The sequence below is a fragment of the Palaemon carinicauda genome, chromosome 3 (genome assembly GCF_036898095.1).
Source record: "Palaemon carinicauda isolate YSFRI2023 chromosome 3, ASM3689809v2, whole genome shotgun sequence".
Classification (NCBI taxonomy): Eukaryota; Metazoa; Arthropoda; class Malacostraca; order Decapoda; family Palaemonidae; genus Palaemon; species Palaemon carinicauda.
The window spans coordinates 92,784,373-92,812,207 of NC_090727.1; the positions used below are offsets into that span (position 1 = coordinate 92,784,373).

The window sequence follows — 27,835 nt, forward strand, 5'->3', positions numbered from 1 at the left end:
AATTAGGTGAAGACAGTTCAGTAGAGAATAGATTGTTGTCCAGCAAGAGACGTACAGCCTCGTTAGTGCCATTAGTGTCTGCAACCTTACCATCCTTGTGACCTAAGGTTGGGGGGTTTGGGGGAGCCTATAGGCTTATCTGCTGAGCCATCAGTAGCCACTGCCTGGCCCTCCCTGGTCCTAGCTTGGGTGGAGAGGAGGCTTGGGCGCTGATCATATAATATATGGTCAGTCTCTAGGGCATTGTCCTGATTGCTAGGGCAATGTCAATATCCCTTGCCTCTGCCATTCATGAGCGACCTTTAAACTTTTAAACTGATGTAGTGTCCCTACTTTGTTCAGGGAGCTGAGGGTCCATAATCGCTTGCTATCCAAAAATTTTTGGACATTCCTTGTTAAAATTTGATCACAGAAGTGCACAAGGAATTAGATCCAAAAATCAATGCTTGAGAGTGAATGTAAATATTAGGAGTGTAGCACGTACTGATTTTCTTTTAAGGACATTTTTCTTTGGAAAGATTCTAGCAGCATAAAGACGTATTAAATAGGTATATACAAGACATTAACTTAAAACCAATCTACACTACAGCAATTTATTCTTATTTACTTTAGTAAACAACCTGGAACTCTGTATTCCAAACCATAGTTTGAATGGTTTATCAAAATATTCTAGGCAAGTAACCTAAGCCTTACTTGTGCTTAAAATTAGCCTTCCCTTTCCTTCAATTGAGTCCCACCTCCAACAGTGTGTGTTAGTCAACAATATAAACATCACTGGAGATTCATGGAAATAATCGGAATTTTAACCCATTTACCCCCAGGCTCTTTGGAAATTTCCAACCCTTAACCCCCAAAGGGTTATTTTTTCCCCAGCACATTTTGCAGTATATTTTTTTTAAATTGCTCTAACAGCCTTAATTTTTGTCATAGAGAGGTCAGGTTGGTCTCATTCTCTTGGAAAATGCCCGAATTTACTCAAAAAATTATCAAAAATATGAAAAAAAATATTTTTATAGCATTTTTTTGCAAGGACGTATCGGTACGTCCATGGGGGTAAAGGGATGAGTTTTGTGAAACGTACCAGTACATCCTTTGGGGGTAAAAGGGTTAATAATGACATTTTTTATTTCCACAGTCAACTGAAGTTCAAATACATGTCCCTCCTCTCCACCACTGACTCATAGTATCAAGAAAAGGGTTAAAGAGAACTTCAAAACTGAAGAAAAGATTAACAGCCTGGGGTTTTCAGGAAACTGGAAAATTTTTTAATTCTATTATCAATATCTAATAACCCAATTTTTTTTTTTTAACACTGACGGCCTCATTTTGCTGGCTTATGGATTCAGCAACGATATACTTTAATACCAACTTACTTGTAGTATAAGTTACACTGCAGAGGTACAGAGAAACACATTGAAATAAATACCGTACGCATTCGACACGTCAATTGCGGACGACCATACGTACACCAGAAAAGAACTCAAACTGCAGATCATTACCTGATGTTTCCATCTTTGCATCGCGTCACCAACATCCGGTCGCCGATTGGAACGAGCCACTTCATCTGTCCAGGATGGCCGGCATACCGATCGATGTGAAAACTGAAGTCTCCCCACTTGAAGATGAACATGACCCCTTCGCCGGATCCCACCACAAGGCGGGAATCATCGCAAACGAGGGTCATTGCAGTTAGCTCGCTTTCGTACATATCTGACTGAAAAGAAAAATGTTTATGAATACATACATACATATATCAAGACACTTCCCCCAATTTTGGAGGGTAGCCCACATCAAACAAATGAAAAAAGGGGACCTTTCCTCTCTTACGTTCCTCCCAGCCTGACAAGCTCCATAAGTGGTGGATAAAAATGAATTTATGAATAAAAATAAGGTACTCAACTTACAAAACATTCGTCATACAAACACAAGATAAGATAAAGAAATGCTGAAATAAAACAGTATATCATTTAACCCTTTTGCCCCCAGGCTATTTGGAAATTTCCAACCCTTAACCCCCAGGGATAATTTTTTTTCAAGCACATTTTGCAGTATATTTTTTTCAAATTGCTCTAACAGCCTTAATTTTCATCACAGAGAGGTCAGGTTGGTCTCATTCTCTTGGAAAATGCCTGAAGTTTCTCAAAAAATTATCAAAAATATGCACAAAAAAAATTAAAAACCAGCTTTTTGCAAGGACGTACCAGTACGTCCTTGGGGGTAAATGGATGATTTTGTGAAACGTACCAGTACGTCCTTTGGGGTAAAAGGGTTAATACAGTAAGCAAACAATCATTTGTAATAACTTGATATCTATTTTATTTGAAACCTGACTATTTGTTGACTTTTGTAGCTGAAAATCATAGGCATGAGATTCAGGTTAGGCTTAACCTAAGACGTAATTTTACAAAATTCTGACCTACACACAGCTTCATGATCATAAACTCTCTAAGCAACAGATCTTAGCTAATTATAGTTATTCCAAGTCAAATCTGATCTGTTGCCTTTCCAAAGATGATAGACTTCCCGTTTCTCCAAATACTGTATTTGCATCAGTCCACCTTCACCATGATAATCAGTAGGTTAGTTTGTAAAGCATAGTTGTATAATGTAGTTTCCTCACTATCATTCATGATTACCATACTTTCAAATAGTGATATAATAATAAAGTTTGTTTTATATCAACTAGCATATTCTGTAGTGCATCACACTTGGTATACCCCCAAAAATGATGGCAGATTGCCTACCTGTATCCTAACCACCAACTTAGTGCGCAATTTATCAAGATCTGTTTGTCCATAACCCTAATTGGTTGTCTTTATGATTTCCATCCCAAATGCAAAAGTATTCATTCTTCCAAATAACTTTGGCATTTTGTTTTATGCTTTATCATCATGTGCTAATTTTCCATGTTTTGTCTTTTATAGTCAGTGTATCCATCATTCTTGATTTTGTGACTGGTAACAATCTATTAATCATGAAATCTGCCTATTCTCCTTCAAAATAGAAATATTCTCAGCCTCATTACAGGACCAGTCAGTGACAACAACTAAAACAAGACTATCAAACACTCACTGACATAAGGAAACTGTTGTCAAGAAAGTTCATAATCAAATATGCAACAGAATTTATGTTATATAATAGAGGAAGATGGGAGAAATACAAGAAAAAGGCCAAGGTTTGGGTGGATGGATGGAGTGAAGAAAGCTCTGGGTGAGAGATTCAAGAGAGCGTGCTAGAAATAGGAATGAATGGCGAGCGACTGTGACACAGTTCCGGTAGGCCCTGCCGCTTCCTCCGGTCGCCTTGGATGACCGCGACGGTAGCAGCAGTAGGGGATTCAGCGTTGTAAAGCTTCATCTGTGGTGGATAACGGGCTGTAGCACCCTAGCAGTACCAGTTGAACTCGGTTGAGTCCCTTGTCAGGCTGGGAGGAATGTAGAGAGGAAAGGTCCCCTTTTTTTCATTTGTTTGATGTTGTCTACTCCCAAAATTAGGGAAGTGCCTTGGTATAGGTATGTATGTATAATAGACTATGGTATTACTAAACATGATCATTCATTTACCACTCATTAGGGCCCTTTCCCAAACTATTAAAAAGACAATACAAAAGAATAAATGTAACTCTTCTCAAAAAATGAAAGGAGACCGTATCACAGTACTGGACAGGCAGATATACACCTTGTGGGACTGCTCTGACGGCTCAAAAAAGCCACCCGACCAACCTCCTTCACATTTCTGGCTGGTCTCTAAGCCTACAAGCGTGGCAGTTTTAGTTCTACTGCATAACAAAACAAGTGCAGGTGCTGCCCACTCATCAGGGAGGGTTGGCCTAGATAGAGCAAACATTTTTATTCCCAGAATATATAAAATACATTGGTAAGACCCATAGTCATTTTGGTACATAAGGCATCTTGTAATTAACCCTTTTACCCCCAAAGGACGTACTGGTACGTTTCACAAAACCCATCCTTTTACCCCCATGGACGTACCGGTACGTCCTTGCAAAAAAAAAAATGCTATAAAAATTTGTTTTTCATATTTTTTGATAATTTTTTGAGGAAATTCAGGCATTTTACAAGAGAATGAGACCAACCTGACCTCTCTATGACAAAAATTAAGGCTGTTGGAGCAATTTAAAAAAATATACTGCAAAATGTGCTGGAAAAAAAACCCCCTTGGGGTTAAGGGTTGGAAATTTCCAAATACCCCGGGGGTAAAAGGGTTAATAGGTTGTCATAAACAAATTGTAGTTTCAAGTCTGGCCATAGAATTTGTATTTGCATTTTAACACCCAAAGGGGAAGAAACTGTTCAGCTTAAAGTGATTATTATGGACCTCTGTATTTTTTTGGGTTTCAACTATACGTACATACTGTTCAGTCAAGATTTCTCAAGAGCCTGGATTATGTACCTACAGGTATTTAAGACATCTTATTTGTTCGCATTGAAAATATGTATCCTTTTACATGATGCTTTAGACTATAATTTATAAAAAATAATTGGAAATAAACAATTATTATCATACACCCAAACATAACGCATACAAGACCTTACCTGGGCCTCCAGCCTCTTTACCCGTACGTTGATGCCCGACAGCGACCCGTCACAGTACTTTTCGTCACCATACAGAGAATGGACCGTCTGTTCGCCGCATTTGTAACTAAATATGGAATTGTCGTCCCCTGTGGCACATGCATTTTCGTCGATTTCCACGAAGCTGTATATACACTAGCTTCGTGAGCTTCTTTGTAGTGTGACTTCAAGGAAGTGTTTTGTATGTCTACTAAGGCTAAGGACTGGTCCTTACTGACACTGTAGAGAACTTTTCCGTCAGAACTATGGCACACGGTGCGGCACGGTTTGTCGTGGTGGGAGAACTTCGTCGCTTCTTCGGTTGAATCCCGACTGTACCGATATCTAAAATATAAACAGCAGAATAATGCAAACTGTAAACTAATGACTCACTAATGAAAACAATTGATATAACAACAAATTATTTACTTTATCTTGAACATAAAACTTTACTGTCTTCTTAAAAATTAACATTAATAAAAAAGTAATATACTGTAATAATAAACCTCTCATGAAGCAGTGACTTTAAGCCCAATTTATTCGTTGTTAAACCACTTAACTAACAATTTTAAACCTCATAGGACCTATCAAACAAACTGAATTTCATTTATTATTATTATCATCATCACAGTTATTATCATTATTACTAGCTATACTACAACTCTAGTTGGAAAAAACAGGATGCTATAAGGCCAAGGAACACAACTAGGAAAAATAGCCCAGTGAGAAAAGTAAATAAGGAAATAAACTACAAGTAATGAATAACCAATATATAATAATTCATTATATATAATATTTCAAGATCATTAACAATGTGAAAATAGATTTGTTATATAAAAACTAGTCTAAAGAGAGACTTATGTCAGCCTGTTCAACATAAAAGCATTCCCTGCAAGTATGAACTTCTGAAAGTTTCACAGATTCAACTGCCAGATTAGGAAGATCATTCCACAATCTAGTTATAGTTCCTACACATCCCAGGAACACAGATGTTATAAAGGAAAATAATAGTAATATTCCTCCCAAAATCCACATCACTTACATAATATTTTCTCCATCCATGGTGGCAGCTGACAGCAGTTCTAGCTCGGGGTGAAAGCATATGTCGACTGCGCTTCGATTGAAGGTTTAATACCAAAGACCTCCTCGACGGTGGCGTCGGGCACTGAAGAGTCGCTGTCGGTCTGCGGGTATAGCACAGTGCCCCACGTGATTACACGATACTATTACCATTTCAGCGGCTTCAAATGATAGAAGCTTCTAGATGCATCATTACCCCAAGTAAAATTATTCATGCTTCCTTCCCAGGGTTACAACTTGCATCAGTTTCATTCCACCAAAATTAAACTTGCTAAAGAAGAGTATCTTTTAAATCAACATGTTACAGCAATGAATTACATTTCAAGGAAATGAGCCTGAATGTCATTTCCTTGCATACCAAAAGGTAACATAATAATGTTATACGAAAAATGGAGAGGAAGAACCAGGAAATAAATGTAAACCAAATAAATATAGTTATGAAAAAACCAAAACTATAACAATCAAATATTTGAATACAGATTATTACCTATAATTCTGAAGATATAACGATGAAAAAACTTAGTAATGTTCTCAATAAATGTGAATATTACTATTATTGCCTCTGCAAAACAAATGTGAATATGTAAATCAAAATATTCTTAAAAGTAATTTGTATTTTTCCTAACTACAAAATAGTCCTTTAAAATGGGGAATATTTTCAGCAGTACTGGAACGGCCATTAAATTCATTAACGAGATAGCACAGGTGATTAGACACGCCCATCTTCCCATCAGACTTCGCTCTGATAGGGCTGTTTGAAGTGAAAAGTTCAACTTTAAAGGACGCAGGTTTGTATAGCTATGAAAAATAGAAGTTATTTATCTTTTATTGGTTCCTACTAGCATACAAACCTTTTGTTCTTCAAAAGAGAGAGACTTCACTTATTGGTGGGAGAAGGTCCCGCTGGAACCAAACTGATTGGCTTTTCTCTTCCCTGATATATATACTGTATACCAATCACTTGGTTCCCTACACGAGCCAGGGAGTTGACTCCAGCAACTCCCTAGAAGCCCATCTTAGGAATGAATAGGCTTACTTCCTACTTGGTTATGTACCTGGTACTCAGTAATCAAGGAATCCTTCTGAGCCGAAGGGAAGATATAGTTGGGGAGGAAATACCAGGTGCATAATGACCAATTGGTTTGGTATTCATTTCACGATACTTCTTACAAATCTGGTCTAATAACAATAGAGATCAGAATTGTAGCTTACCAGCTTCAATGTCATATCAAGCCTGCAAAAGTATAATCTCTTCACCCGCAGTAGATGGCAAGGAAGGAACCAACAGAAGCACCAGTTATTTTACCTTTCATCCAGACTTACATTGACACATTACCAAAGACAAGATGTTTTCTATTGTGTCAGTTAAGATACACAACTACTTCAGTGGCCTGCATGGGGTAAAGAACAAATGTGTCCCAAGCTTCTGGCTTCATCACCTGGAGGACTGCTAGATTTTTATCCAAAGCGAGACCGATATCCCGGACTTTGTGAGCTCTCGTCAGAGTCGGTACCTCGACCCCTCAATAGTCGAGGCACATGCTCTATTAATCATTTCACGAATGCATAAAGAGTGTTCTTCGACATCTCCTTTTTGGTTCCAACTGAGATGTCAAGTCCTCTTCAGGTAACACTGCAGAGCCCTCACCAGACACAAAAGCATATCCTCTCACCCAACCCCCAATGCTTCATTCAATACGGAATGGCAGAGGTTACGTACAGACAGGTCTTGGTTTTTGCTACAAATTTAAGCACTATAACAATATTTACCAAAACCACGTAAACATTCATCAGGACCTACCAATCACATATTCATACCTACTTATGTTATCACCAAGTACTGTAAAACTATTAAAATCAAGAATTACTTCTCAAAAATTATCAATTACTTACATCTGATTCATTTACTGTTAGGTCTGCTTCACAGGGACGTACTGGTACGTTTCACAAAAGACATCCCTTTACCCCCATGGACGTACTGGTACGTCCTTGTAAAAAAATGCTATAATTTTTTTTTTTTTTTTCATATTTTTGATAATTTTTTGAGAAAATTCAGACATTTTCCAAGAGAATGAGACCAACCTGACCTCTCTATGACAAAAATTAAGGCTGTTAGAGCAATTTTAAAAAAATATACTGCAAAATGTGCTGGGGAAAAAATAACCCCCTGGGGATTAAGGGTTGGAAATTTCCAAATAGCCTGGGGGTAAAAGGGTTAATATTTAGGCCACAACGCAGGGTTTTTTCCTTCTTATTCTTAAGTTAAACATAAGGTACAAGTTACTTTTATAGTATATTTATAAACAGATATAGAGTATATATTATCTAGTAACATACTCGAATATTTCCACCAACCGAAGAGGATTTCTTTCTATGACAACCCTTGTCACCACTGACATGTACTTTAACCATGAAATTGGGGACTACTGCCCATTCATTGTATGGTACAAAAGTATTTCCATTGAACATCACTGCATTATCAAGTTCATTAGCCTATTTGCATAAAAAAAAACTATCAGAAAACAATGGAATACTGTATGGGACTTTGAAACTTATAATTCAATTTCGTTTCAAAGCATTTCTGGTGCATCCCGCTGAACGTTTTCCATGTTCTATCATTGTCTCTAATAATTCCCCTTACATTATGTGAGACCAAAAAACCTACTGTGAATGCTCCATGTGACATCTCTGTCGAGTTGACCTAACAACACTTCATTTTTACCATTCTAAGTGTCAAAAATACCATATATACTGGACATCCTTTCTAAAAACTATATCTACATGAGTTATTCTAAAATGACAAATTCGAAGATAATTTGTATTTTTCCTAACCATACAAACCTTAGCTATTTACAAAGGGTATTACTTTTAGCGCAGCTGAAATGACGAGCCAATAGTTTTTAACGAGGGTTAATTACCCCCGAGTCAGTTAGCGAGGGGGTGGGGAAGGGTAGCTTGCTACCCCTCCCCCCTCCACACACCGGTGAATTGCTTCACTTCACTTGGAGGTAGGACTTGACTTGGGGGTCAGGGATGGCGGGCACATATGTGTAAATAGCTAAGGTTTGTATGGTTAGGAAAAATACAAATTATCTTCGAATTTGTCATTTGTTCCGTAACCGAAATACAAACCACGCTATTTACAAAGGGTGACTTACCCCTTAGGAAGGATGGAAAGTCCCCAGCCTTACTGACTTCGGCTTGCCCGGGGGCTCGATCCCTCAGTGAGCAGCACTAGAGAGAGGGAGCCCCTGTACCTCACAGGTTCCTAGCATCGCTAGGAACGAGTGGCCTACATAAGCAGTGTGAGGAGGAGAGTGTGACTCGTCCTATGAAGTTGACCTTTAGACCTTCAGATAGGAATTCTAGGATAGGACGTTCCCCATACCACCTCGTCAGGGTATGGGAGACGCAACAGTATTAAGCTTAATACTAGGAGCACAAAGAAGCATGGGTTACCTGCAGAGGTCGAGGTCAGCTATGCGAGGACCAGGATGCTGCTTCCCCAAGAGAGGGGAGAATGAAGAAAGAAGTAAGGGTCAGACATACTCTTTCATTCACACAGACTAAGACCGGGTAACAATGCCCTCAACCTACTGCTACTTATCCAAAAAGGAGCCTGAGGTTAGACCAGCTGTTGTGCAGCCACCACAGGGCCGATAGAGAACGTATCGAGGCTCCTGTGGGTCACGTCTTGCAGGTAGTGGGCTGTGAAGGTCGTTTGACGCTTCCAGACCCCAGCTTGAAGTACCTGCGTCACAGAGAAGTTTCTCTTGAAGGCCAGGGATGTAGCAATACCCCTGACATCGTGGGCCCGAGGGCGACGTGACGGAGGAGGGTCAGGATTCAGGGCAGGGTGGATAACCCTTTGAATCCAAGCAGAGATGGTGTTCCTGGTGACCCTCCTCTTTGTCCTGCCTGTGCTCACAAACAAAGCTCGCACATGAGGACGGACTGCAGCCGTTCTCTTCAAGTAGTACCTCAGACACCTCACTGGGCATAGTAGCAGCTGGTCTGGGTCGTTTGTTACTGAACGGAGACTCGCGATCCTGAAAGAGTCGAACCGAGGATCCGGCACTCCAGGATTCTGAGTCTTGGCCACAAACTCAGGGACGAACCTGAACGTTACCTCCCCCCATCCCCTTGAATGGGCGATGTCGTACGAGAGACCATGAAGTTCACTAACTCGCTTGGCCGAGGCCAAGGCGAGTAGGAAAGCCGTCTTCCAAGACAGGTGGCGATCGGAGGCCTGGCGTAATGGCTCGAAGGGAGGTCTCTTGAGAGACCTGAGGACTCGAACCACGTTCCAAGGAGGGGGTCTCACTTCCGACTGGGGGCAGGTAAGCTCATAGCTACGTATGAGTAAAGAGAGTTCTAGCGATGAAGAAATATCCACGCCCTTCAATCTGAAGGCCAAGCTTAAGGCTGAGCGATAGCCTTTCACTGCCAAGACAGAAAGGCGCATTTCTTCTCGCAGATACACGAGGAAGTCCGCTATTGCTGGAATAGTGGCATCGAGTGGAGAGATACCCCTTCCACGACACCAACCACAAAAGACTCTCCACTTCGCTTGGTAGACTCCCTCAGAGGACCTTCGCAGATGCCGAGACATTCTCTCCGCAACCTGTTGCGAAAAGCCTCTCTCCGCGAGGAGACGCTGGATAGTCTCCAGGCGTGAAGCCGAAGCGAGGCTACGGCCCTGTGAGGGACACCGGAGTGGGGTTGTCTGAGAAGCTTGTGTCGTGGAGGAAGCTCCCTTGGGAGTTCCGTCAGGAGTTGCAGAAGGTCCAGAAACCATTCCGCGTGATGCCATAGCGGAGCTACTAGAGTCATGGAACAGTTGACCGATAGTCTGGTCCTGTTGAGCACCCTTCTCATCAGACAGAATGGTGGGAAGGCGTACACGTCGATGTCGTTCCACCGTTGCTGGAAAGCATCTTGCCAGAGTGCCTTGGGGTCCGGGACTGGTGAGCAGTACAGGGGCAGCTTGAAGTTCAAGGCTGTCGCGAACAAGTCCACTGTCGGGGAACCCCACAAAGTCAGGACTTTGTTCGCTATCTGAGGATCCAAAGACCACTCGGTACTCACTATCTGCGAAGCCCTGCTCAGACTGTCGGCGAGCACATTCCTCTTGCCAGGAATGAAGCGAGCTGATAGTGTTATCGAGTGGGTTTCGGTCCACCTCAGAGTCTCTACTGCAAGATGGGATAGCTGTTGCGAAAAAGTGCCTCCCGGCTTGTTGATATAAGCCACTACCGTGGTGTTGTCGCTCATCACCACCACGGAGTGACCCGCCAGGAACCGTTATAACTGTTGAAGGGCCAGAAAAATGGCCTTCAATTCTAGCAGGTTGATGTGTAGGCACTTTTCTGATTCTGACCAAAGGCCTGAGGCCCTCTGGTTCAGAACGTGCGCCCCCCACCCTTCTTTTGACGCGTCCGAAAACAGAGTCAATTCCGGGGGGAGGACGAGAAGACTCACTCCCTTCCACAGGTTCTCGTCGGCCAGCCACCACCGCAAGTCCGTCTGTTCCAGAGACCCCATTGGGATCAGAATGTCCAGGGAATCGGATCCTTGATTCCACCGGGACTTGAGCCGCCATTGAAGGGATCTCATCCTGAGGCGGCTGTTTGGAACCAGACGGGCCAGGGAGGATAGGTGGCCTAAGAGACGCAACCACGATTGGGCGGGGAGTTCTTTTCGCCTGAGGAAAGGTTCCGCCACCCTCCTCAGCCTTGCTATCCGGTCGTCTGATGGAAAGGCTTTGTGGAGATTGGTATCTATTAGCATGCCTAGATAAACCAGTCGTTGGGACGGCTACAGAGAGGACTTCTCGAGGTTTACCACGATCCCCAGATCCTGACAAAGATCTAGAAGCCTGTCTCGGTGCCGAAGAAGGGTCGACTCCGAGTCTGCTAGGATCAGCCAATCGTCTAGGTAACGAAGGAGACGAATGCCGTTCCTGTGCGCCCAAGTCGAAATCAGGGTGAACACTCTGGTGAACACCTGAGGAGCTGAGGAGAGACCGAAACACAGCACCTTGAACTGGTAGATCTTGTTGTCTAGGCAGAATCTCAGGTACTTCCTGGAAGATGGATGGATTGGGATCTGGAAGTACGCATCCTTTAGATCCAGTGTACACATGAAGTCTTGTGGTCTCACCGCAAGTCTGACCGTGTCTGCTGTCTCCATGCTGAACCGGGTTTGTTTGACAAACCTGTTCAGAGCCAAGAGATCGATGACGGGTCTCCAGCCTCCAGTAGCCTTCTTTACAAGAAAGAGTCAACTGAAGAAGCCTGGAGAGCCGTCCACGACCTCCTGGAGAGCACCCTTCTCGAACATGGTCTCGACTTCGGCCTGAAGGGCCAGCCCCTTTGCCGATCCCATGGCATAGGAGCTCAACGACACTGGATTCGCTGTCAGGGGAGGTTGAGATGACGTGAACGGGACGCGATAACCTTGGCCGATCACTGAGACCGTCCAAGCATCGACCCCGTGATGTTGCCACCTGCGGACGCAACGCTGAAGGCATCCCCCCACAGGTGGACACGCAGGGGGACTGCCACCCCTAGGGCTTGCGGCCGCGGCCGCCACCCCTAGAAGTCTTGCCTCCCCTGGAAGACTTACCTTCCCTCTTGACCTTAGCTGGAAAGGGCTGGGGCTTAGACACCACTTTCTTAGCTGCCGGTGCCTGTTTGGGAGCCTTACGAGGCTGTTGCTGCTGTTGTGGCGGGGCTGGAGGCTTATAGGGCCGAGTTGTAAGGGCCCTGTGGAGGAGGGAGTCCGTGCTGGATTTCCTCCACCTCTCAGCCGTTCACTCCAAGTCTTGAGGCTCAAACAGGCTCTCTCCCAGGAGGGAGGCATGTCGGAGCCTACACACATCTACGGCGGGGACCTTCGGATGGAATCTCTCGGACACAGCATCGCGACACTTCAACACCGAGTTGGCCCACAGGGTGGTAACCTGGTGTGCCAAAAACTCGATGGAGCGGGTGCCCGAGAGCAAGGTCTCTAAGGCCTTCCAATTGGTCTCCTTGGACAAGTCCTCCGATCGCAATAGGATGCCCAGAGATCCTAACCAAAAGTCCAGCCACGAAGTGGCCTGCATGGCACATTTAGCGACCTTCTCGTGGTTAAGGGTCTCTGCCGCCGAGAACGACACCTGCCAGGCAGAGAGTTTCTCCAAGGGAACTCCCTTCGCCAGCTCCTCCACAGAGTGATGGAGAGGAAGAGCGAGGTTGTGCTCACCCAGGATCTCGAAATACCTCCTCTGCTGAAGGCGAGGAGGAGGGATGAGCTTGTTCCCGGCAGTGGAACGACTGGAGGCGGCAAGAAGTGCGAGCTGAGCATTGGCCCTAGCTCTGGCACTCTTCAGCCCCCGAGACCAGGGCAGAGCTGCACTGGTCTTAGGGGCCTTCCGAACGTCAAACACTTCATCCAGAATCGTGTCTTTGCCTTCACGGGGGGATGACTGGATCCGTAAGTCTGTTAAGTTGCCTTATCAGGCTTAGGACCTGCCAGAAGGCATGTTCAGACTCTTGCTGTTCTCCTCCCTGCGGGCTGGCAGCTAAGTCTCCTGCCCCAGGAATCTCTTCCTGGGGTGATACGTGGACATTCCCCTGGGTAGTCGTGGGTTCCTGACGAATCCTTGCAGAGGATTTAGGGATGGTCTTGGAATCCTTGGGTTCCCTCCTGGGAGGGATACAGGATCCCAACAACGAGGTTCGAGGGGCCCCTTCCTCAGGAGACGATTCTCCTGCCTGAAGCGAAGTCTCCCCTCCTGGTGCCGAGGGGAAGACTACCGCCCCACTGGACTCACCTGAGGACGGAAAGGCCTCGTCCACGGGAGAAGGAGAGAGTACTCGTGCAGGAGAGGGGACCTTCGAGACCGACCTCTTGGGAACCAACTTCGCCCTGGGGGAAGTCACCACGAAGTCCACTCCTCTCTTTCTCTTCAGCGTAGGAGAGACAGCCGCTGGTTTGTTACCCTGGCCGGCAAGTGCTGGTTTCATAACCCTTACTAACGCCCGTGCCAGCGGACCAAACCAAGTCTGCTGCTCCAAGGACACGGAGTCCGAAATCCTCGCTAAGGTGAAAGGGATCGGGCGATTCTTTGGAGTGGACACGACGGTACCTGCCTGAAAAGAAGGTGAGGAAGAATGCTGTACTGACCTGTCTTCGTCCTGCACTACCAACCTGTGCTTGGATGGAGGTGATCCCGAGTGCCGTCTAGGAGCACGCGTCCCTGCTGCTACCACCGGCTGTGGAATTCGCCGCGAACTATGGTCGCGCGGGAGTGCGGGCGAGCGATCGCGCGGGCGCGCAGGTGGATGATCGCGCGGGCGCACAGGCGAGCGGTCGCGTGGGCTCGCAGGCGAGCGATCGCGCGGGCGCGTAGGCGAGTGGGCGTGAGGGTGGGCAGGTAAATGAACATGTGTCCGAGGCGACGAATGCAAGCGATGGCGCGATGGCGAGGGATCGTGCTGCCGCGTAGGTGAAGAAGATCGCTGGCGATGTAGATCCACAGGCGATCGATGACGAGCTGTGGTATGTCGACGCACTGATGTGCGATGGTGAGCATCATGTGCAGGTGAATGACCGCGTAATGGTAAGCGATGGCGAGCAGCATTCGTAGGTGAATGATCGCGTGATTGGGTGCGATGGTGATCAGCATCCGCAGGAGGGCGATCGTTCAGGGTTGTGCGATGAGGAGCAGCATGCGTAAGCTGGCGATCGTGCAGGGTTGTGCGATGGCGAGCAGCATGCGCAGGTGAATGATCGCGTGAAAGGGTGCGATGGTGATCAGCATCCGCAGGAGGGCGATCGTTCAGGGTTGTGCGATGAGGAGCAGCATGCGTAAGCGGGTGATCATGCAGGGTCGTGCGATGGCGAGCAGCATGCGCAGGAGGGCGATCCTGCAATGGCGAGCAGCATTTGCAGGCGGGTGATCGCGCGATGGCGAGCTAGAAGCTGGCGAATCATGTTCCTTCAGGGGCGTTGGCGAACGTCGGCGCACTAGTTGTCGCTGTTGAATAGGCGATACTAAGATCGCCTGTGCGCGCTGGCAAGCAGGTGAACGCTGGCGAGGAGGTAATCGCTGGCGTGTAGGTGATCGCTGGCGAGCAGAAGGTCGACGCGTGTCCTGTGAGAGGACAGGCGGTGCGGTGCGTTCACGAGCAGGAACGGGAAGATCGCTGGCGCGTTGGCGAACATGTGTTTCTGACACACGCGCAGCACGATGTTGCGTAGCCACAGGACCAGGCGGATGGTGAGCAGGGAGTTCAGCAGGAACTAAAGGGTGGTCAGAGACCGCAGGGCGATGATCCTCAAATGAGCGCTGACGCTCGGAAGAGAGCTGACGAGGGGGGCGAACATCAGGAGAGAGCCGACGAGCAGGAGAGTCTTGGCGAGCAGGAGATCGTCGACGAGCAGGAGATTGCTGGCGAGCAGGAGAGCGCTTGTGCGCTAGCCCTGCTCGCGTAAGGGAAGAATCCCTTAGCCCCGAAGGGACCGTTGCCCGTCGGGTGACGAGTTCTCCAGAAGGCGAAGATCCGGCAAGAGATGGTGAGCGGTCTGCAGAGAGGTTCAAGGAGGGCGGAGCAGTCGGTTGAGGCTGACGAGGAGAGTCCCCCCCGGAGGACGAAGACCCAAAAAGGCGCCTCTTAGTCCCCCTGTAAGGGGAAGGGAGGCCCTTGTGGCGTAGAGGGCGGTGAGCCTTACGGCGGAGGCGGCCTCGGGGGAGATCGTCGGGACCATCGGTCCTCCGAAGGGGAGTCTCCGTCAAAACTCCCTCAGAAGGAAGCTGGGCAGCAGTCGAGACCGAAGGACTCACTTCCCCCTTCGAAGGATGCACGGAAGGAGGAGGAGAGCCTTGAGCACCATCACCAGCAACAGCACCTGCGGCGGAAGGCCCAGCCACGTCGGAGGCCTCTGTCACCACGACGTCGACAATAGACAGAGGGTCTACCTCCGCTACCACCGGCGACTGTTTAACAGCGGCCCCCAACAAGACAAGGTCAATAAGAGCGACCCTGGAGGGCAAGCCCTTAAGCCCCAGGGACGACCAAATCTGTAAAAGATCATCACTGGATAAGGCATTATTATCAATAACCTCCCCCGGAGGAGGGGGAACCGCCTCGCTATGGGAGGCGACGCCCTCTCCCCCCACCGAAGGTAGGGAAACAGAACAAGGGCCTGCGCTCCCACTCGGACGACTCTCCTTAGGAGGCGGACGAGGGGGAGCTTCGGAGGAGGTTTGGGCGGCGGAAGAAGAGTCCCGAGAACCTTCCTCCTTCAAGGCTAACCCCGGAGGAGAACGGTCTCTCTTGGACTTCTTCTTATGCCGACAGCCAAACCTCTCCCACTGGGAGGCAGACCACTCCCTGAACTCACGCCACATGTTATCCTGGTCGCACCATCGGCCCCGACATTGAGGACAGAGGGTGTGTGGATCCGTAATAAAGTCCGACATGAAAGTCCCACAAGGACGGCCGGCAACTCCAGGGCATGTAAGCATAGTAAAGAAAATAACTGAAGGTCAACTTCCAACCAATCACACAAGCTGAAAAGAAAAAGCAGAAAATTAAAGGCTGTCACGAAGGCGATGAGCAGACACGTCTGATCACCGCCGAGCCAAAAGTGAAGTGAAGCAAGTCACCGGTGTGTGGAGGGGGGAGGGGTAGCAAGCTACCCTTCCCCACCCCCCGCTAACTAGCGCGGGGGTAATTAACCCTCGTTAAAAACTATTGGCTCGTCATTTCAGCTGCGCTAAAAGTAATACCCTTTGTAAATAGCGTGGTTTGTATTTCGGTTACGGAACAATTGGAAATTAGGGTTTTCATATGGATTTCAACATAGAAAAGGCAACCCCTTACAATGCCCTACCTTTGGATATCAGTAACAGGAGACCTCAGGGGGAAACTAGTCTCAGGGTAAAGATGAATTTGTCCTTTATGGATACTGATAAAAAAAGTTAAGATTTAGGGCACTATATAGTAGGTTAGGTTCACTGTGCCTGGTCAAAAACTCCGCAGGATCCGAGCTGGGAGATACTAATATCCAAATAATTCAAGATTAAGGAATGTTACATTATCTAATTTACAGTGCCCCGAGTTAAGTTAGGTTAGATAGGGAGGGCATCCAACACCAGATCAGATGAGGTAGGATGTACCACATTCCGTCAGGTCAAATTAGGGGTCTTTTGTAGAAGAGCAGTCCTATTTTGGCAAGGGGGCTGTTAACCTTTAAAGGGGGCAAAACTGGTACACTACTGTTTAAAAGGTTATTTAGTTCTTGAATTGGAACATTCATTAACAATGTTGCTGTTGGTGATGATTTGACCTTCACTGAAGTTATAGTTAATCACTGATATGACCCACTTTTATTGTCTCTATTGTCTTTATTGTGACGCAGTTCCGGTAGGCCCTGCTACTTCCTCCGGTGCCTTAGATGACCGCGGAGGTAGCAGCAGTAGGGGATTCAGCATTATGAAGCTTCATCTATGGTGGATAATGGGAGAGGGTGGGCTGTGGCACCCTAGCAGTACCAGCTGAACTCGGTTGAGTCCCTTGTCATGCTGGGAGGAACGTAGAGAGTAGAGGTCCCCTTTTTGTTTTGTTTCATTTGTTGATGTCGGCTACCCCCCCCCCAAAATTGGGGGAAGTGCCTTGGTATATGTATGTATGTACTTTGGAAAACCAATCTTTAACACACTGCCAACTATACTATATGTATAAATAGCTTTTGTTGCTCATCCTAAAGTCAAAAACACTACTAGAACCGCTTTCCATCATAAGCTCCAAAATTAAGATACATCTCCGTACTTCACAATTAGATTCATGGGGACCTCGATCGAGCACCGCATGATACCTTATGTTAAAGTTCAGGTTACGATACATATACCCATATATTTTATTAATTTGTTTTGGTTAATTACTGTAGTGTACACAAAATACCATAGTGTACTTAGATACATGCCATGTATTAGGTCACAAGATGGTAGGGTTGTGAGCCAACCTGCCGCAGACACTAATCACTTATGAGATGTGCTGTCTCACCTTTGCTAATCAAGCTGTACTGTAGTGATATTACTGCACATACATTACAGTAATACTGTACTGTATTTATTGCACTATTGGTGGGTATTGTTACATAAAAACAAGGGTTTTCTTGTTACTTATATGTAGGGTGACGTGGCGAAGACTTGGGCATTGAGTCGTCTTGCTTTGTGGTAGAGCCGCTTGGGCGTTGAGTCGTCTCGCCTTGCGGTAGAGCCGCTTGGGCGTCGAGTCGTCTCGCCTTGGCGGCAGAGCCGCTTGGGCGTCGAGTCGTCTCGCCTTGGCGGCAGAGCCGCTTGGGCGTCGAGTCGTCTCGCCTTGGCGGCAGAGCCGCTTGGGCGTCGAGTCGTCTCGCCTTGGCGGCAGAGCCGCTTGGGCGTCGAGTCGTCTCGCCTTGGCGGCAGAGCCGCTTGGGCGTCGAGTCGTCTCGCCTTGGCGGCAGAGCCGCTTGGGCGTCGAGTCGTCTCGCCTTGGCGGCAGAGCCGCTTGGGCGTCGAGTCGTCTCGCCTTGGCGGCAGAGCCGCTTGGGCGTCGAGTCGTCTCGCCTTGGCGGCAGAGCCGCTTGGGCGTCGAGTCGTCTCGCCTTGGCGGCAGAGCCGCTTGGGCGTCGAGTCGTCTCGCCTTGGCGGCAGAGCCGCTTGGGCGTCGAGTCGTCTCGCCTTGGCGGCAGAGCCGCTTGGGCGTCGAGTCGTCTCGCCTTGGCGGCAGAGCCGCTTGGGCGTCGAGTCGTCTCGCCTTGGCGGCAGAGCCGCTTGGGCGTCGAGTCGTCTCGCCTTGGCGGCAGAGCCGCTTGGGCGTCGAGTCGTCTCGCCTTGGCGGCAGAGCCGCTTGGGCGTCGAGTCGTCTCGCCTTGGCGGCAGAGCCGCTTGGGCGTCGAGTCGTCTCGCCTTGGCGGCAGAGCCGCTTGGGCGTCGATTGATTGATTGATTGATTGATTGAAAGTTTTCTGGCATCCTGACATCTAAGGTCATTGACGCCGATACCATTTACTGTATATGAAAATTAAAAGAGAATTCAATTAAAACCATAAAAATTAAGAAGTCATTACAATAGTTAAATAGTTTTCAGAAGACCTGCTTCTGAAATAAATCTAAAAATTCCGCTCACATAGTAAGACACATCATGTCCAAGAATCTTGGCAAGGATAAACCTGCCATCCTCACCTCGAGCCTCAAACAGATATCTATTTCTTAAGTTAGTAAAATTAGGGCATTCGGTCAACAAATGCCTCACTGTTAAAGGTACTAAGCAGTCCTCGCAATACGGTTGGTGTTGACCCTTCAGCAGAAACTCGTGTGTCAACCGTGTGTGACCAATACGGAGACGACAAAGAGTCGTCTCCCATTTTCGTGGAATCATGTTATACCTCCAAGGTGATATGATATTTGTTACTTCCCTCATTTTATTGCCATCTTGACTGTCCCAGTGCTGTTGCCATTTATCACAAACCAATTTCTTGATGTAAGGTAGGAGATCGTTACATGGAATGGGATACCTCCTTGGTAGCAACTCGGATGCCGCATTCTTCGCCAGTAAATCTGCCTTCTCATTCCCGGACACACCTACATGTGCTGGAACCCAACAAAATTGAACAGTTATACCTTTCCGTCCAATAATAAAAAGCCATTCTAAAATCTTTAAAACTAGAGGGTTACTAGAATTAAAAACTTCTAAAGCTTGAAGAACACTCCTTGCATCACTAAAAATTGTAAAATTACCCTCCTTTTCCAAAGCTATTTTCTCAATAGCGGTTAATATGCCATACAGTTCGGCAGTAAATATGGAAGCTGTTAGAGGAAGTGCACCTCTACAATCAAAATCATTACTATGTACTCCAAATCCAACGCCAGCATCAGATTTGGAGCCATCAGTATATATAAAAGTCGATCCCCAATGTTCTTCGACATGTTCCATAAAAAGAGACCTGGATTCTAAGTCAGTCATATTCTTCTTAACTCCAATAAAGTATTTACAAAAAGATATGTCAGGTAATTTCCATGGAGGCGTTGATGATACCTTGAATGGAAGCACCTTATTTCTAATTATATCCAGATTGTTTAATAATTGGTTAACCCGAAACCCAAAAGGTTGAGGAGATTTTGGGTGCAACTCAAAGTAGGTTGAGTGCCTTACAAGGCTTGCAGTCTGAGAGGCTGAAGAATTAGGGAGTCTTTGCAATCTAAACCAATACCGAATAATAGAGGACATCCGGTAAAGGTCCAGAGGCAACTCCCCAGCATCAACAAGGAGACTTGTGATAGGGGAGGTTCTAAAGGCTCCTGTGGACAATCTAATGCTAGCATGATGTATTGAATCTAGTATTTTTAACCGGCATGGGGTGGCTGAAGAATATACCTCACAACCATAACTAATTTTGGAAAATATCAAGGCCTTGTATAATTTTAAAATTGTATTGCGGTCTGCCCCCCATGACGTATGGGACAAGACTTTTAAAAGATTCATAGCTTCAACACATTTACCTTTTAATGCTTTTAAGTGAGAAACCCATGTAAGCCTACAATCAAATATCAACCCTAAAACTTTTGCTTCACTTGCACATGGGATCCGTTGACCTTTGATGTATATATCCGGGTCTGGATGTACTCCCCGTATACGACAGAAATGGACAATTGTAGTTTTACTTGTTGAGAACTTAAATCCATTCATATCGGCCCAATGGATAATTTTATCAATAGAGAGTTGGATTTTTCTCTCAACCATTGCCATTCTGGCCCCAGCAAATGATATGGAGAGATCATCCACAAATAATGTTGCGAGAACATCCCGGGGAATGAATGAGGATATCCCATTAATTGCTAGTGCAAAAAGGGTTACACTCAGCACACTCCCCTGAGGAACTCCTTCTTCCTGGCACTTACTCTGTGATAGAGCTTCCCCAACTCTCACTTGGAAAACTCTATGTGAAAGAAATGACTGGATGAATAGTGGTAGCTCACCTCTCAATCCGCACTCATGGATTCTTTTAAGTATACCGTATCTCCATGTGGTATCATATGCCTTTTCAAGATCAAAAAGAACTGTCACATGGTGCTGTTTGGAAGCAAAGGCTTCACAAATGGAGGACTCAAGTTGTATCAGCACATCAGTCGTTGAGTGCATTTTCCTGAATCCACATTGAATGGGTGATAAAATATTCTTCTTTTCAAGGTACCAAATCAGTCTTGCGTTGACCATCTTCTCCATGATTTTACATAAACAAGATGTCAATGCAATAGGTCGGTAGTTTGCTGCTAAAAACTTGTCCTTACCGGGTTTTAAAAAGGCTAAAATAATGGCTAGTTCCCAAACACTTGGATAACTATGATCATGCCATATTCTATTAAAAATGCTTAAAATAAATAACTTTGTATTAAAAGGTACATGTTTAATCATTGCATATGGAATTCCATCGGGTCCAGGGGCTGTATCGTTACAAGTAGCAAGAGCAGAATCAAATTCTCTTTCAGTAAAAGGAGAATTGTATGACTTTTGCTTTCTTGATGCGAAGTTTAAAACTTTCTTTTCTTCATTGCTCCTATACTGGTGACCAGGAGCTGCTTCACACTTGCACGATACATTTGAGAAATGGTCAGCCAGGGCATTGCTAACTTCGGTTGCTCCAGTCATATACTTGCCATTTATCTTTAACACTGGTGGTGGGTTTGGGGTGAATTTGCCTGCTATCTTTTTGACTTTCCTCCACACAGATGATGGTGTTCTACTGTTAATGGAGGAAACAAAGGACATCCAAGACTGGCGCCTAGCTTCTTTCATGGCACGGCGGAACTGTGCTCTACATTTCTTGTATATGACTAAATTCTCCTCATTACGGCGCATGCGCAATCGAGTTAAAGACTTTCTTGTGGCTCTATGCAGGGCAGTTAGTTCTGATGACCACCAGGGGACTGGTCGTCGTCTGAATATCCCAGTTGTTTTGGGAATGGAATTCACTCCTGCTGTGTGAAGAGTTCCATTAAGTAAGTCTATGGCATCATCAACACTTTCAAACTGTTCTGCATTTCCTTCAATTTCACTTAACTCCCAAAATCTATTCCAGTCCGCCTTATCAAGATTCCATCGAGGTGATCTTTGTAAAGGTGGACCATTGTTGGTGTTTATAATTATTGGTGCATGATCACTAGTATGCCAATCATCTAATGTTCTCCAATTAAAATCGAGAAGACAGTTAGAGCTTGCGAATGATAGGTCAATGCAGGACAAGGTACCTGTCTGTACATGAAAATGTGTGGGCTCACCTGTATTGAGGAGTCCGACATCTTCATTCTCCAAAATTGACGATATAATATTACCCCTTGCATTTGCTAAAACATCACCCCATAAAGGATGTCTACTATTAAGGTCTCCTAGTAAGAGAAAGGGTTGTGGGAGTTGTTTAATCACCTCTACTATATCATCATATGAGATGTTATCATTTGGAGGCAAGTAAAGAGAACAGATTGTGTATTTTCTCCCTATATCAATCTGTACAGCCACTGCCTGCAGAGGGGTACAGATAGACAAAGATATTTGGGGAACATCTCGACGAACGTATACAAGACTTCCCCCATGGCTCCCTGCTCGTTGATCATATGGTGTCCTATAGCTAACATACTCTCGAGGACAAGGAGTATTAGCATCGAGCTTGCTTTCTTGTAGACATACTGTTATAGGGGAGTGCTCACGTATGAGGAGCTTAAGTTGTTCATATTTCGCCCTTAAACCCTGGCAATTCCATTGCAGAATGGAGGAAAAAACTATGTTTTATTTTTTGGAAGACACCTTAGATGAAGTCTTCCCATTGGCAATATTTGATCTAACAATATTTCCCGGAGGTAACTCTAGAGAGGATCTTGATATAGTGGGTTTTGTGTTTCTCTTTTTCTTTGTGTCCTTTTGATCTAATTGTTGAGGAGGATGGTGGACCTCAACTTGAATTTCTGATTGGTTCAATTTACCTTCTAGTTGTTCAGAAACATCAGCAGACAAGATATCATATTTATTGGAAGTCGTGACTTTAATGTTTCTTATGGTAGGAGGAGAGAGGGAGGGAGGTCTCTCTCTTTTCCGATTAAAAGGTTGTGATCTGTCAGGTTTTTGCACCTTCCCCACTACGGGTTCACCAGGTAAATTGATTTCGAGTGCAACCTCCATCAGATCAGGCAAGGACATGGCCTGCGAGAGGTTTGTACTATTGTTTAAAATCGGAGTAGTTGGCTTTTGAATAATTTTCAGATCTTTAAGTATCCGTTTTGATTTTTCTACAATTTCTGGATATAGATTTTCGATGGGACTTTCAACCTCTTTAACTACTTTCATTTGTTTCTTTATCTTAGAAGTAGATATATAATTTTCGTCTGTGGTTTGGCAAGTTTTTCTTCAGAACCATTGAAAAAGGTTGCCGTGGTCTTATTTGCTTTTCAAGAGATCTTTTACGAGCCTCTTTAAAAGTAACCCTTTCCATGGTCCTAATGGCCTGGATTTCTTTTTCAAAAATAAACTTTACACAGCTTTTAGATGTAGCTGGGTGTGCTTCCCCACAATGTATGCAATTAGGGTTTTCTATGCATACTCCATGACTACTTTTTCCACAGTTGGCACAAATAGCTGGCTTATTGTTTAGTTTTTCTTTACATTTCTGGCTTAAATGGCCATACATTTGGCAATGATAACATCGCAATGGTGACGGGATATATGGTTTTACCTTCAAAGATAGCCATCCAGCTTTTATAACATTTGGTAATCGGCATTGATCAAATGTTATAATCAGAGTAGCAAGAGGGATACGTTGTTCTCCAACTCTCTTTCTCATTCTGACTACTTTAACTACTCCTTGATTTTTCAGTTCATCCTCTATTTCTTTCTCCTCTATATCCAACAATTCTGGAGCATATATCACACCTCTACTCTGGTTGAAAGTAGGGTGCGAAACGCATTTTACGCTATGACCATTCAATTCAATGTTGTAAGTGTTTTTAACCTTTCACCTTGTAATGGGGACAGTGTCTCTATCAAGAGACTTCCATTTCCCTGGGGTAAAATTTTTGGCTGCCCTCCACATAAAGTAACTATTTCCCAATTAGCTTTAAAAACATTTATACGCTCATTTCTTCCGTTTTCAAATTCCAAGATAAAAAAATTTTCATAATTCACTACTTCATAGTGACCAGGTAATACTTCTACTTTTCTATACAGTATCTTTCTGTACTGTCATCATTTTTCACTCTCTCTTTCTTCTCTAGCGTTTTATTATTCACATGACGTGAATAAGATTCTAACGTTACAATGTTAGAACCCGAGTTGGAGCTGTCTGTACCGAGGTCCATGTTTGTATTTTCCAGGTCGTCAACAGAGGTGTTGGGTTTTTTTGAAAAAGCAAGCCGGGTTATCCATCTCTTATCGGAGGATGTCAGTCCTCCTATCCCATGTGGCCCAACACGAGAAGAGGCTTCAGCGGGGACCAGTCCTCTATTAGAGAGGGGCTGCCTCTCTTAAGGTGGGCGTACACTGGTCAGTGGGGGTAGTTAGCCCCTCCCACCGTCGACTCCAATGCCTGGCGTCACCCATTACCCGCAAATATGGGTGACTTAAGACCGGATCACTAGAGCCCGACTCTTAACAGACTTGGTTTGCACCCAATGGGGTCTGCCAGAGGGTGATGGCGTCTAAATTGGCACAGGTTGAGATGGAATGCAGTCCATCCCACACTCTGCCAAATCCAAAGCAGCATCCAAAGTAAAATCGAAGATGCCAAAGTCGTCAACAATATCGAGCCCAAAAGGAAGAGATGGGAGAAAAAAGAAATTATCAAAAAGTAAAAGAGAAAGTGCTGACTGATTTAGTTGGATCGCCAGCTGAGCACCGAGGTCCAATGGGAAGTAGTTCCCACTGTTCATTAGAGCCCAGCTGCTAATCCCTAAGCCCCCCATCCTCATCAAGGCTTCAGCATCTGGGGGGCTTGGGCGTCGAGTCGTCTCGCCTTGGCGGCAGAGCCGCTTGGGCGTCGAGTCGTCTCGCCTTGGCGGCCGAGCCGCTTGGGCGTCGAGTCGTCTCGCCTTGCAGTAGAGTCGCTTGGGCGTCGAGTCGTCTCGCCTTGGCGGCAGAGCCGCTTGGGCGTCGAGTCGTCTCGCCTTGCAGTAGAGTCGCTTGGGCGTCGAGTCGTCTCGCCTTGCAGTATAACAATATTTTTTTAATATACACTTAAGGGTCTGTTGAAATCTTTCCACCACACCCTGACTCTCAGGATGGTAGGGTACACTGGTAATGTGCTGAATGGCCAGTTCAGCACACTTACTCTTAAATACCCTGCTTGTAAAATTCGAGCCGCAATCTGACTGAATTTTGCGAGGCAGTCCATACCTGGAGAAAAACTCCACTAATTTGTCAGACACAGCTTTTGAGGTTATTTTCTTCATTGGAAAGGCCTCAGGAAAACGTGATGCTCTATCCATTATGGTCAGGAGATGCGTAAACCCTAACTTCGTCCTAGGCAGCGGTCCTACCACATCAATTACCAATTCTGCAAAGGGTTCTCCAATTGAAGGAATTGGGTTAAGAGGAGCCTTGGGAATAGGTTGATTGGGTTTACCCATCACCTGACACACTTCACAAGTTCTTACAAATTTCTTCACCGAAGACTTCATTCCTGGCCACCAAAAACATTTACTCAACCTACAAAAAGTTTTACTTAAGCCTAAGTGGCCAGAAAAGGAGTCCTCATGTGCAAGGCTTAACACGGCCTCCCTAAACTTGGTAGGTACGACAATTTGTCTTAAACAAGAAGTCACATTTAGTTGATGAGTTGGGGGACCACTGACCCTATACCACAATCCTTTCAAAACCACAAACCTGGGCCTGGTCAAATCGTCAGTATTACCTAACTCAAATGAAAATTCATCTTTTTGAGCCTGTATGAAAGAGAGACGGTCACAATCGGATTTCAATAATTTAAACACTCCAAAACTAGAACTACTGCTACTACTACTACCTTCTACTAGCCCGGGCTTCTCTACCTCTACTTCTAAATTACTTAAATCTAGGTCGTCATCATCAGCTTCTGCTGCACGCTTAGCAGAGGCTCGAGTAGTTATTGCCACAGGGCTAGCCGTGACCGAAACAATAGGAAATAATTCCTGCCCCTCTGCACTCAACATATCATTCCCAAGGATTCCGTCTATTCCTGGTATCGGCAGGCTCTCAACTACCGCCAGCTCAGTAACCTTGTGATACCCTGGGAAGGACAGCTCCACCCTTACTAAAGGAGCAGATACCACCGTATCGGGAAATCCTCCCAGGACCACGTATTCTCCAGTATAGGGAACTAAGTTAGACAAGGACCCTGCCAACACCAAAGATCTAGCGGATCCTGTGTCCCTCAAGAACTTAACATAAAGTGTAGAGGTTTCAGATTTCAATTTTCCGGGGTAGACATATTTGTTAAATGGTCATAAATTACCAGTGGACTCACACAATACAGGTTTTACTTTACCTACATCTGGTTCACTACTAACCTGGGGATCAACAGTTTTACCATTCTTACTCTCTGAAATAGAATTATTTGAAATTAGTGAGATTGGCGTAGGCTGATTAACATTATTTTGATTCTTTGGGAGGTAACGGCTCCTGGCTCTACATTCAGCTTGTCGATACCCTGGCTTATTACACCAAAAGCAATTACCTCTAATTTGATTAGTTTTACCCGAATTGCCACGGTTAGAAAAAACCAGTGTGCCCACCACTCAAGTCCTTTCTGAAGCCACTACCAACATGATTACTCATGCTACTATTTGGGGTACTAGATTGGTTTTTAAAGGGATTATTCGACTTAGAAGACAAATTACTATTATTATTAGGGTATGAGGACGTGAAGTTACCTGACCCAGCCCGATGGGTCAGGACAAACTCGTCAGCTACCTGAGCCGCCTTGGACAAAGTTAAAATTTTAGTGTCCTCCAGATGAACCCTCAATTCTTTACTACACACCTTCTTAAACTCCTCCAGTACCATCAGTTCCCTCAAGGAAGAGAAGGAAGCAACTTGACAACTTTTCAGCCAGTTGTCAAACTGCTCCTCCTTGAGACGAGCGTACTCAACATAAGACATAGAATTGGGCTTGCCAGTGATTCGGAATCTCTGGCGATAGGCCTCAGGGACCAAATCATAGGCCCTGAGAACCAAAGCCTTTACTTTGTCATAATCTCTGGCAAGGCCCTCTTCCAATGCATTACACACCCGCAGTGCCTTGCCCGTCAATCTACACTGTATGAGTACCGTCCACATTTCTGTGGGCCAAGACAACCGGGTGGCAACTCTCTCAAAAGCTTTAAAAAATTCTGGTACGCTCCCCTCATCAAAAACTGGAATTAACTTTAGTGCACCCGAAATATTAAATTTGTCTGATGATGAGCTATAGGGAGAACTAACATGATTAGGGGACCCTTGCACCTTGGCCAACTCAAGCTTAAGCTTGAGCAACTCAATCTCATGTTTCCGGGCCCTCTCGTCCTCCTCAAACTGCAGCTTCAATAACTCAATTCTCTTACAAATTACATGGAACTCCTCCTGCCCCATTACATGAGCAGAAGGTGTTACATGGTTGGGAACAGCCTCCTCAGCTAAAAAGGGGTTAGTTGATATATTGACATTTTCAACAGCCCTGGCCGGAGTAGGAAAATTGGCCGGACCTTCATACATAACCTTTACTGCAGGGGAATCAGCGAACAGGGACAAACCAGGATTTATGCTCACATCATCGACTATGGATCCTTCTTGGTCCGACCCAAAATCAGTGCCACTCTCAAAATCACTGGCTAGGCCGCTAGCTACCTCATTACCCTCAGCCAAATCTTGGGACACTTTTTCCTTAACCAGTTTTAACAAATTGGCCCGAGTGTCAGAGGACTTATGAGGGATCTCCAACCACCGGGCACACTGTACCAAATAAGCCCTTGTCAAAACTCCTAAATATTTCAAACAGTCAGCCGAACCCAAGAATTCCGACGGGTCAAAAGTAAAGTCCTTCATTTTAATGAAAATAATATCCTATGGGGAAGGAAAGCAACTAAACCAAAAAATAAAATATCAACAATAAATACTGTCAAATCCCTCCAGAGCTGAACTGCTCCCCCAAAC

General features: G+C 45.4%; 1 pseudogene; it reads right to left on the bottom strand.

Moving 5' to 3' along the window:
- Positions 1-1,495: 1,495 nt before the first annotated feature.
- Positions 1,496-27,835, bottom strand: part of LOC137638373 (WD repeat-containing protein 55 homolog) — a 30,059-nt pseudogene continuing 3,719 nt past the window's right edge.